Source organism: Scylla paramamosain, chromosome 37 (genome assembly GCF_035594125.1).
Source record: "Scylla paramamosain isolate STU-SP2022 chromosome 37, ASM3559412v1, whole genome shotgun sequence".
Classification (NCBI taxonomy): Eukaryota; Metazoa; Arthropoda; class Malacostraca; order Decapoda; family Portunidae; genus Scylla; species Scylla paramamosain.
The window spans coordinates 3,580,001-3,592,500 of NC_087187.1; the positions used below are offsets into that span (position 1 = coordinate 3,580,001).

General features: G+C 44.4%; 1 long non-coding RNA gene across 1 annotated transcript in view; it reads left to right on the forward strand.

Moving 5' to 3' along the window:
- LOC135091385 (uncharacterized) overlaps window positions 1-12,500 on the forward strand; it is an 88,146-nt gene that overhangs the window by 74,734 nt on the left and 912 nt on the right. Inside the window, exon 4 of the long non-coding RNA XR_010262485.1 lies at window positions 681-724. This is a non-coding gene — a long non-coding RNA (uncharacterized LOC135091385). The remainder of the gene's footprint in view (window positions 1-680; window positions 725-12,500) is intronic.

Genomic DNA, 12,500 nt, shown 5'->3' on the forward strand with positions numbered 1-12,500 from the left:
CCCTCCCTTAACCTGCCAACACCTCTCTCCCTTATACAACCCTTTTACCTCCAAACCTTCCCCCTTATCTTTCCTCTCCCTTACTCCCAGTCTCCATCACCCTTACTTCCCAGGTCTCCTTCCCTGCCTACATCCTCCCTCACCTTCCTTCCCCCTTCACCTCCCAGTCTCCCTCTCCCTCATCCCCCCTAGCCTCCCTCTCCCTCCCCAGCCTTCCTCTTCACCCCACTCCCCCTCGGGTCATCATCCAATAGGGGCGAGTAATATCTGTTATCATACCCTGCAGTGCCTCCGGCGGGTGACTTACCTGGGAAATTAGAGGTTTGGGCGACCTACTCCCCCGGGGCTGCCTGGGGAGGGGCGGGGCGGGGCGGGCATGAAGGGGGAGGGGAGGGGAACGGGAGGGAGGGAAGAGAGGGAGGAGGAGAGGAAATCGCGAGTCTTTTGTTGATGTGTGTGTGTGTGTGTGTGTGTGTGTGTGTGTGTGTGTGTGTGTGTGTGTGTGTGTGTGATGTTATTATTATTGTGTTTGTTTTGTTTTCTGTTTTCGTGTAGTGTTGTGTGTATTTCTCTCTCTCTCTCTCTCTCTCTCTCTCTCTCTCTCTCTCTCTCTCTCTCTCTCTCTCTCTCTCTCTCTCTCTCTCTCTCTCTCACCTGTAATTTTTCTCTATTTTCCACAGGTATGTTGGTTTTCGTGACGTCACTTCCGGTCAAACAGAAAAAGGTATCGTGTTTATTCGTATTTTTCATTGTTTTTTTTATATATTTTGTTTTATTTATTTCTTTTTCATGTGTATCTTTTGTCAGTGTTATTATTTTATTTGTTTTTTTTTTTTTTTTTGCTTCTCTTCCTCCTCCTCCTCCTCCTCCTCCATTCATTCTTTCTACTTCTTTTTTTGATTTGTTTTGTTTTGCTTATTGCTGTTTCTTCTTTTCTTCTTCTTCTTGTTGTTCTTGTCCTTGTTCTTCTTGTTCTTTTTCTCCTTGTTATTATTATTCTTGTTATTCTTATATTTATTCATTTTTCTCTTGTTCTTGTTCTTGTTGGTGTTGTTGTTGCTGTTGTTCTTGTTCTTGTTCCTCCTCCTCCTCCTCCTCCTCCTCCTCCTCCTCCTCCTCCTCCTCCTCCTCCTCCTCCTCCTCCTGTGTTTATTCCCCCTGTGGAGTAAATGAAGAAAATTACCTTGTGTTCCTCCATTGATCAGTTCCTTCAGGGGGTGGTACATACTCTCTCTCTCTCTCTCTCTCTCTCTCTCTCTCTCTCTCTCTCTCTCTCTCTCTCTCTCTCTCTCTCTCTCTCTCTCTCTCTCTCTCTCTCTCTCTCTCTTTCTTTATTATCTTCTTTTTCTTTTATTTTCTCACTCCTTTTCTCTTTCATTATTTGTTTTTCTTTTTCTTGTCCTTCATCAGTTTCCTTCCTTTTGTTTTTTCTTCTTTTCTTCTCTCCATCTTTCTTCTTTTCTCTCTCTTTATTATCTCCTCTTTTCCTTCCTTTTCTTCACTACTCACTCCCTTCTCCATCCTTTTTTCTTTATATTCTTTTATTCCCTCCATCCTCTTTCCCTCCATCCTCCATCTATCCTTCTTCCTTCATTTCTTTCTTCCCTCTATTCTTCCCCTCCCTCTCTCCCTCATTCTCCATCCTTTATCCATCTCTCCTCTCCTTCCTTCCCTCCCTTACGTATATCTAGACACAGATAACTCAACACCCTCTCTCTTATCTCCCCTCCCTTCCCTCCCTGCACCTGCCCCTCTCTCCCTCCCTCCCTCCTCTCCCTCTCTTCCTTCACTCTCTCCCTCACCTGTCCTATATATTCCTCGCCTCTCCTCTCACCTGCCCACCTTTGCCTCTGATAGAAAAGTATTTTATTGTTTTTTTTTATTGTTTTTTCACACCTGCTTCCTTCCTTCCTTCCTTCCTTCGTATTTTAGTTCCTTTGTTTGTGTTCCTTACCTGCTGTCCTTTGTAAATGATCCTTTGTCTTGCGGGTGACTAACTGTTTGAGATTTTGTTTTATTTATTTGTGTTTTTTGTGACTTTTTTTTTTAGTTTTGTTTTTGTTTATGAGTTAAGTTAATGAGTCAGTTATTCATTCCATGTTTTCTCTTTTTCTTTCTCTTTTTTTGCATCTTTATTATTTATTTATCTTTTTTTTATTTGGCTGCTCACGAAAATTTTCTTCAGCATGCTATCTCTGCTACTACTACTACTACTACTACTACTACTACTACTACTACTACTACTACTACTACTACTACTACTACTACTACTACTACTACTACTGCTGCTGCTGCTGGTGCTATTAGTAGTAGTATCAGTATTAGTATCAGTAGTAGTAGTAGTAGTAGTAGTATTGAGAGAGAGAGAGAGAGAGAGAGAGAGAGAGAGAGAGAGAGAGAGAGAGAGAGAGAGAGAGAGAGAGAGAGAGAGAGAGAGAGAGAGAGAGAGAGAACAACCTAACCTAACTAATCTACTTTCACGTTACACATACCTACACACACACACACACACACACACACACACACACACACACACACACACACACACACACACACACACACACACACACACACACACACACACACACACACACACACACACACACACACACACACACACACACACACACACACTCGCGAAAGCAATATATTACAAGGACACGCACACACACACATGCACACACACACACACACACACACACACACACACACACACACACACACACACACACACACACACACACACACACACACACACACACAGCATCTCTAAGTATTGACCTGCCCAGCTCACAGTGTCACCTGCCTCTTAATTACTCAGTCCTCACCTGCGCAGCTTCCTTCACCTGGATCAGCTGAGCAGGGTCACCGCTTCCCTCTCCTCCCCCTCCCCCTGTGGTGTCCCCCAGATGGCAGGGCAGATAGCTGGCATGGTGTTCAGTGCGTGAATCTGGTAGTAATGGTGGTAGTAGTAGTAGTAGTAGTAGTAGTGGTGGTGGTGGTGGTGGTAGTGGTTGTTTTCGGTACTACTACTACTACTACTACTACTACTACTACGAAAATTAGATGAATCATGGAAACTGATAGAGAGAGAGAGAGAGAGAGAGAGAGAGAGAGAGAGAGAGAGAGAGAGAGAGAGAGAGAGAGAGAGAGAGAGAGAGCAAAGAACGAAGAGAATAACAATACCAGACCACCACCACCACCACCACCACCACCACCACCACCACCACCACCACCACCACCACCACCACCACGTAACCATTCATTCCCTATTCCTTCACCCTCAAATAACAATAACAAACTAAATCACCTAAAAATAACATCTTGGATTACTTTTTGCCGCTTCGTTGAAATTACCCGACAAGAAAATTCCTCTCAACTTTCCCCGAGTGTTTTAACCCTTGCTCCGTTTTCTGTTGCCCCTTGGTGGTCTGATAAAGAAAATGGGATACTTTAGTGTTTCTGTTGATGTTCCTTAGAATGATTTGTTGTGAGAAATGGAATTAATATGCCTTTCTTTTTGTTGTTGTTTTTGTCTGCTTTATAAGAAACTGGGAGAGAAAGACGAGGAGGAGGAGGAGGAGGAGGAGGAGGAGGAGGAGGAAGAGGAGGAGGAGGAGGAGGAGGAGGAGAGATGAAGAGGAGGAAGAGGAGGAAAACATAACAAGAAGAGGAGGAAAAGAATAAAGATAATAAGAAGAGAGGAAGAGCAGGATAGGAGGAGGAGGAGGAGGAGGAGGAGGAGGAGGAGGAGGAGGAGGAGGAGGAGGAGATTCATTAATATGGAAGAGGGCCGCAGGGAGGTCTTGGTGTCAGGGCTTAGCATTCCTCCTCCTCCTCCTCCTCCTCTTGTTTCTTCTCTTTCTCCTCGTCCTCGTTCCTCTTATCCTCGTCCTTGTCCTCCTCCTCCTCCTCCTCCTCCTCCTCCTCCTCCTCCTCCTCCTCCTCCTCCTCCTCCTCCTCCTCCTCTTCCTCCTCTTCCTCCTCCTCCTCCTCCTCCTCCTCATCTAATCATCATCATCATCATCTTAATTTTCCTTCTTTTATCTTTAATTCTGAAATCCATCTTCTTTTTATACTTCAGCTTCATTACACACACACACACACACACACACACACACACACACACACACACACACACACACACACACACACACACACACACACACACACACACACACATAGAGGTAATTACAGTCATTCACGATGGTACTGTACAGAGAGAGAGAGAGAGAGAGAGAGAGAGAGAGAGAGAGAGAGAGAGAGAGAGAGAGAGAGAGAGAGAGAGAGAGAGAGAGGAAAAATTACACATCCAGTCAATAATTCATAACAAAAACTCCCTTTTAAATGGCCGGGGGGACCTAGGGGGGTTAGAGGGCGTATAGGGGGAAAATAGCTGTGAGTGGAGGAGGTGGAGAGGTGGAGGGAAGTCTCTCCACCCTTCCCTCCACTCCTCCAGTAGCCGCTACCTCCACCTAATTAGAGGGAGAAGAAAATTTATCCCCACGAGGTAAACATATTTTTGTGTAATGATAAGGTGAGGAGGAGGAGGAGGAGGAGGAGGAGGAGGAGGAGGAGGAGGAGGAGGAGGAGGAGGAGGAGGAGGAGGAGGAAGAGGAGGAGGAGGATGAGGAGGAGGAAGAAGAAGAAGAAGAAGAAGAAGAAGAAGAAGAAAGCATGAGTAGGTTTAGAGGGCGTGAGTTACCTTCATACCCCTCCCTCTCTCTCTCTCTCTCTCTCTCTCTCTCTCTCTCTCTCTCTCTCTCTCTCTCTCTCTCTCTCTCTCTCTCTCTCTCTCTCTCTCTCTCTCTCTCTCTCTCTCTCTCTGCCCATCTCCGGGTTCTTGTGTGAAGGATGGGAGGATGAATGTTTGGGGGGAGGGGAGGGGAGGGGAGGGAGGGGAGGTGATTTGTGGCGGGGGAGGTGGTGGTGGTGGTGGTGGTGGTGGTGGTAGTGGTGGTGGTGAAGTACGTAAGAAATTTAGTGATTGTGGTGAAATGTGCCTAGTTGTTATGATTGTGGTGGTGGTGGTGGTGGTGGTGGTGGTGGTGGTTAAGGACGTTGTGGTGGTGTTGATGGTTGTGGTGGTGGTGGTGCTCTTGTTAGTGGAGGAGGAGAAAGAGAGGAAGGTAGAAGAGGAAGAAGAGGAACAGAATGAGGGGAGGAATATAAAATGGATCAAAAGAAGAAAAGAGAGGATGAAGAGGAGTAGAAGAAGAGGAAGAGAAGGATAAAACAGAGAAAGAAAACAAAAATCGAGGAGGAGAATGCGGATGAAGAGGAGGAGGAGGAGGAGGAGGAGGAGGAGGAGGAGGAGGAGGAGGAGGAGGAGGAGGAGGAGGAGGAGGAGAAGGAGGTGGACAAGACGAGTGAAGCCACGAATAACAAAAACAAGATAAGAGAAAGAGAAGAAACAGGAAGAAGAGAGAGAGAGAGAGAGAGAGAGAGAGAGAGAGAGAGAGAGAGAGAGAGAGAGAGAGAGAGAGAGAGAGAGAGAGATAAGGAATCAGAATCACAATCGGAATCACAAGAAGACAAGAAAAAAGAAAAAAAAACAAAAGCGAGAACTAAAGAAAAACAAAAACGAAGAAAATTATCTGTAAAAATATAACAAAGAAAAAAATAAGAAAAAAAGACGATAAAAAACACGAGGGAAAAAAAAAACAAGAAAAAGAGGAAGAAGAGGAGGAGGAGGAGGAGGAGGAGGAGGAGGAGGAGGAGGAGGAGGAGGAGGAGAGTCGCGTACGGTCTCTGTGTGGTAATGACGGACGCACTGAATATGTCATTTGTTATATATAATTAATGGGACTTGTTGCGTGCAGGTGCGAGCTGGTCGTTAAGGTGGCTGGTGAGTCCTGCCTGGTGTTTGTCTGTCTGTGTGTCTGGGCTTGGGGGTCTGTGGGTCTGGGGGTCTGTGGCTCTGTGGGTCTGTGGGTCTGGGGGTCTGCGGCTCTGTGGGGTCTTGGGCTCTTGTGGGGGGCGGCTATCTCTCTCCGCCTTAATTTGTGAAGGAGAAGGAGGAGGAAGGAAGGAAGGAAGGAAGGAAGGAAGGAAGGGAGGAAGGGAGGTGCAGGAGGAAGAATTAAGAAAGTGTCATCTTATTCTGTTTTGTTTTGTATTCTTGTATTTTATCTATCGTGTTTCGCTTCTCCTATCTACATTCTCCTTGTCTCCTTCGTTATTTAATTCTGCTGCTCCTCAATTTGTACGTTTTTCACTTCTTTATTGCATGTTGCTTTTTGCTTCTTTCTGTTTCTCCAATTCTTGTTTGTAACCTTTCTGCCATTATTTACTTATTCTCCTTATCTCTCTCTCTTATCTCCCTCCTGTTATTGTTATTTTAATCTATTGCATCTTCATTTCTAAATTTTCTCTTCTTCATTTCTTCCTTTCCTTAGATTTGTAACCTTTCATGCATTTTTTCTTCGCTCTCCTCTTCCTCCTTTCCCTCCTCCTCCTCCTTTTCCTCCTCCTCTATGTCCTATCACCTATCCATCTTCTAATTCCTTTCCATTTTATTTTATTCTGTCGTTTTTTTATTTTCACCTATTCGTCTCCATTCCTTCTTCCTGTAACCTTTCAAACGTTTTACTCTCGCTCCTCCCATTCTCTTCCTCTCTTCCTCATTTTCCTCGCCTATTCTCCCTACTGTTACAATCTTTTATGCGTTGTCTTCCCTCTCTTTCTCTCTCCTCCTTCTTTCTTTTTCTTAGTTTCGTAACGATTCATGCATTTTATCGTCACTCCTCTCCTGCTGCTTCACCTCTTATCAACCACCCTCTTATCTCCCAGCTATCATTTTCATAACACCTCGCGCATCGTTATCAATTGCATTAATAGCCTTAGTTACGTCAGGCCTCGTCGTTCGCTTCCTCCCCGTCGTCTGGTTCTCTCCTCACGTCTTTCCTATGTATAAATGCATAGACATTCCCAGTTCTTTATTAGTGTATGTGTTTTTCGCTTGTATACTCTTTATCTTTGTTTGTCCAACTGCCTCTGTCGCATCGCCTGTTTGTCTGGATCTTTCTGGGTCATTGGTTGGGGACGGAGTGCCTGGGGGAGTGTGGGAAGGGGTAAGGAAGGGATGGGGAAGGGCTGGCGAGGGATGGAGAGAGGCACCACCAACCAACACCTTCCCATTCTTAGCTCATGTGGTGTTGCTCCTCTCACCTGAATGCGTGATGGAGGGAAGGAGGTGGGAAGAATAATCAGGTGAGAGAGAGAGAGAGAGAGAGAGAGAGAGAGAGAGAGAGAGAGAGAGAGAGAGAGAGAGAGAGAGAGAGAGAGAGAGAGAGAGAGAGAGAGAGTTCCTTAACTGATCTCACCTGTTCTCACCTCATTAATTAATCAGGTGTAATAGAATTGATGTTCAAGATTTATCGATAAAGTAAGGGAGTAGTAGTAGTAGTAGTGGTAGTAGTAGTAGTAGTAGTAGTAGTTGTGGTTGTGGTGGTGGTGGTGGTGGTGATATTTGTGGCCGAGATTTATTGGATAATGTTCTCCTCCTCCTCCTCCTCCTCCTCCTCCTCCTCCTCCTCCTCCTCCTCCTCCTCCTCCTCCTCCTCCTCCCTTCCATCGATCACGCAGGGCTCATGTCTACCTGTTGCCATTAATTATCTGGGCCTGGACAGGTGATAATTACCGGTTAATGATGACTCCTTCCTCTACTATTTGTTATCACTTCCTGCCGCTAAGTGATATCTTGATACGTGTGTGTGTGTGTGTGTGTGTGTGTGTGTGTGTGTGTGTGTGTGTGTGTGTGTGTTTTGTTAATCTGCATGTTTGTGAGATTGGTTATACTTACAGAGAGAGAGACAGAGAGAGAGAGAGAGAGAGAGAGAGGACTGTTGTGTATGACAGGAAAAAAAAAAAAGGGAGGTTATTGAGGGATGGAGGGAAGGTAGATAGGGAGGGAGGGAGAGAGGGAGGGAGGGAGGAACAGGTGTTGAAGTAATAAGAAATGGAGGTAATATTTTTCCTCCCTTTTATTTATGTGTCAGTTTTGCTGGTAATAATTTTTCGATTGGTAAATATTTGTTATGTAGGTTAAATCTCTCTCTCTCTCTCTCTCTCTCTCTCTCTCTCTCTCTCTCTCTCTCTCTCTCTCTCTCTCTCTCTCTCTCTCTCTCTCTCTCTCTCTCTCTCTCTCCTTGGTATTTCTTTTTTAGGATTGTTTATATTCGTCTATTCATTCTGTGACTTACTCTTTTCTCTTTCTCTTCCCTTATATTCACTTCTCGCTATCTCCTTGTCTCTTTACACTGTGCTTTATCTTCCCCCTGTATTTATTAGCGCATCTTTATCTCTCTCTACTCCTTTCTTGATCTGTGTCACAAGAAAATATTGGTTTTGTTTATTTGTTTGTTTGTTTGTTTGTTTATTTTTTTTACTGCGCCAATGTTGTGATTGATTCTTCACCAGTTTGTGTGTTTGTCATCAGATGTTGTGATGTGTTGTGTTGTGTGGTGTTGTGTGGTGTGTTGGTGTTGTGGTGTTGTGGTGTTGTTTTGTAATGTTCTGTTCTGTTTTGTCAGGTTTGATTTAATTTCAATACATCGTTTTCATTCCAACTTTCATTTTTTTCCCTCTCAGTCAACTCTACATGAAAATTTCCCATTAATATCCCACAACTTCCATTTCATCCTCCTATTCTTTACTTTTTCTTTCATTTTCTTCCATGCACCATTCACTGCTTATCATATTGTGCCCTGCTTTCTCTTTCTCTCCTCCTGTTTATCTGTTATTTCTGTTTTTATTTATTTATTTATTTATTTTTTTTACTTGTTGGTCTCTCTCTCGTCTGTCTGCCTTTGTTAATCTGTCTGTTTACTTTTGCTTGTTTGGTTTGTTTGTTTGTTTGTTTCTCTGTTTTTGTTTGTTTTTATGTGTAAAATTGAGCTTGTTTATTTTCTGTCTTTTTTTTTTCATTTGTTCGAAAATTTTCTATCTCTCTATCTTTCAGTTCCTCTGTCTATCTATCTATTTATCTATCTATCTATCTACCTATCTATCTATCTATCTATCTATCTATCTATCTATCTATCTATCTGTATATGACATTTTCATCATTCCAACATCTCCTCCTCCTCCTCCTCCTCCTCCTCCTCCTCCTCCTCCTCCTCCAATCCCTACCAGTACTAATTATCTTCCTACTCCTAGTACCTTCTTTCCCTCCCTTCCCACCTTCCCTCCCTCCCTTTCACCTTCCCTCCTTCTCTCCCCTGTAATTACCATGACGTCAGAGGCAACGGTAAGGATCACATAGGCTCTCATTACCATAACATTACCGACTGTATGATAAGATTCCCTCTCTCTCTCTCCCTCTCTCTCTCTCTCTAAAGGAGTAGGAAGAGGAGTCATTAGTGGATAAACTGATAGATGGAGATAAATGGAGGGATAAAGATGGCAAATAGATAATAATAGAAGGATAATTGACTCGGACAGGTAGATAGATAGATAGATAGATAAATAGACAGATAGATAAACAGATAAGTGAGTTGATGAATATATAAGTAAATTCAGAAGTGTTTGGATGAATTATTTAAGTGTGCGTGATGGGAGATAGACAGATAAATAGATAGATAGACAGTTATGCTAATAGACAGGAGGGGTGAAGATAAGAGGGAATGGGAGAGTAGGGAATGGGAGAGGAAATGAGAGAAATTAGCCTAGATGGGAATATGTATCGGGTTGTTATGGTAGCTCTCTCTCTCTCTCTCTCTCTCTCTCTCTCTCTCTCTCTCTCTCTCTCTGATATCACATACAAATAATGAGAATATCGTAGGTGATAGAAGAAAAAGAAAAGAAGAAGAAGAAGAAGAAGAAGAAGAAGAAGAAGAAGAAGAAGAAGAAGAAGAAGAAGAAGAAGAAGAAGAAGAAGAAGAAGAAGAAGTAGAAGAAAAAGAAAAGAAGGAACACACACACACACACACACACACACACACACACACACACACACACACACACACACACACACACACACACACACACACACACACACGTCCTAACAAGGTGAACAATGCACTCACCGTCCCACCTGTAATTATGAACACACAATTAGACACACCTCTGAGGCTGTGCTGAGGTGGGACGCATAAATTCTCTCTCTCTCTCTCTCTCTCTCTCTCTCTCTCTCTCTCTCTCTCTCTCTCTCTCTCTCTCTCTCTCTCTCTCTCTCTCTCTCTCTCTCTCTCTCTCTCTCTCTGGAATGGTTGTTTTGGTGGTTTTGTTTACTTATCTTCTTCCTTGTTTTTCTATCCTGTTCTTAGCATTTGTTACTTGTTGTTGTTGTTACCAGTTAGTTGGCTAGTCTGTTAGTTTGTCAGTTAGTCAGTCAGTCAGTCAGTCAGTCAAAAATTAAAGCACAGTCAGTTCATTAACTAGTTGGTTATTTGGTCTATCAGTCAGCCAATCAGTTAGTCTTTCTATCAGTCAGTCAGTCAGTCAGTCAGGTAGTCAGGGAGTCTATCAGTCAGTCAGTCAGTCAGTCAGGGAGTCTATCAGTTAGCCAGTCATTCATCACTCAGCCAGTCACTCATTCAGCCAGCCAGTCTCTCAGTCAGTCAGTCAGTCAGTCAGTCAGCCAGCCAGTCTCTCAGTCAGTCAGTCAGTCAGCCAGCCAATCTCTCAGTCAGTCGGTCAACCAGCCAGCCAGTCAGTCAGTCAGTCATTCAGTCAAACTCTCAGTCAGTCAACCAGTCCCTCAGTCAGTCTCTCAGCCAGTCGATCAAGCATTCAGTCAGCCAGTGTCAGCCGCCAGTCAGTCAGGAGCACAAAACCATCCACACTGTCAGTCATCCTTCGCCTGTCAGTCACAGTTGACGCGCAAACCCATTACATGACTGGTTGCTTCGTGTTTACCTCCTTTCCTCCACTTTCTCCCTCCCTCTCTCCATGTGTGACTTTCGTCTTTCTTCCAACTTCTTTTTGTCTTCCCTCCTTTTTGTTTTGTCTTCTGATCTTTTCTCCTTTTCTTTTTTCATCCTTTATCTTCGTGTTACTAGTTACTACTACTACTACTACTACTGATAAAAGTATAAACCACATACTTATAGACCAATTATAAGTGATAGAAGTGAGTAACTTAAGCTAAATTTAAAATACACCTTGTCCTTACCTTAATTAATGTTTTCCCTCACCTGTTTACCTTTCACTCTTCTTCACCTTTCTATCCTTACCTGTCCTTTCATACCTGTCTACCCTCACCTGTCCTTTCATACCTGTCTATCCTTACCTCTATCCCCAATTACCTATTCCTTCCCTTACCTGTCCCCCTTACCTGTCCTTTCTCACCTGTCTAGTCTCTATTGCCCCTCTATTACCTGTCCGCCCTTACCACTGTCTCTCTTACCTGTCTCACCTTGCTTTACCTTCCTTAATTGTGCTCACATGTGCCCTCCACTCTTTACCTGGTCTTAATTGGCTCTACCTGAAGTTCACCTGAGCTGACGGGCCGCTAGCGTGTGTGCGAGGAAAAGTGTGTAAAAAATTAGCAAAAACTGTACGTGTAGGAGTGGCGTGTGTAGGCAGCAGACACTCATTCCAGTACACCCCGCGTGGCAGGTGTGGGCCAGGTGTGTGATGGGCAACACACCTGCCCACACCTGATGCCTTGGTTCCTCACCCTCTCCACCTCCTCCTGCCTGTCTGTCCTGCTTGGTGATCTGTACCTACCTACCTACCTGCCTGTCCTCCTCCTCCTCCTCCTCCTCCTCCTCCTCCTCCTCCTCCTCCTCCTCCTCCTCCTCCTCCTCCTCCTCCTCCTTAGCCTGTCAAAACTTACCCATCAAACCTCAAAGGACTGACAGTCACCTCAGGCGTAAGGAAGAGTAAGTAACCTCATCTCCTCCTCCTCCTCCTCCTCCTCCTCCTCCTCCTCCTCCTCCTGCTCGAGCTCCTCTTCTCTCTTTCTTTCTTTATTTCATCCATTCCTTCACTTTCGAGAGTTACAAGGGAGAGAGAGAGAGAGAGAGAGAGAGAGAGAGAGAGAGAGAGAGAGAGAGAGAGAGAGAGAGAGAGAGAGAGAGAGAGAGAGAGAGAGACTTGAATAGGCAAATTGGAATGATCTGTGGGTATTGCGTATAACAAGAGAGAGAGAGAGAGAGAGAGAGAGAGAGAGAGAGAGAGAGAGAGAGAGAGAGAGAGAGAGAGAGAGAGAGAGAGAGAGAGAGAGAGAGAGAAATATAATACACTTAATTGATGAAAATATGATTAAAGAAAAACTGTAATGATCCAAAAATTTTAAAAGAAGGAGGAGGAGGAGGAGGAGGAGGAGGAGGAGGAGGAGGAGGAGGAGGAGGAGGAGGAGGAGGAGGAGGAGGAGGAGGAGGAGGAGGAGGAGGAGGAAAAGAAGAGAAGAACAGAACGAGAATAAAATGTGGAGGATGAGGAGGTAAAAGAAGCGGTCTAATGAGGGAAGGATAGAGAGAGAGAGAGAGAGAGAGAGAGAGAGAGAGAGAGAGAGAGAGAGAGAGAGAGAGAGAGAGAGAGAGAGAGAGAGA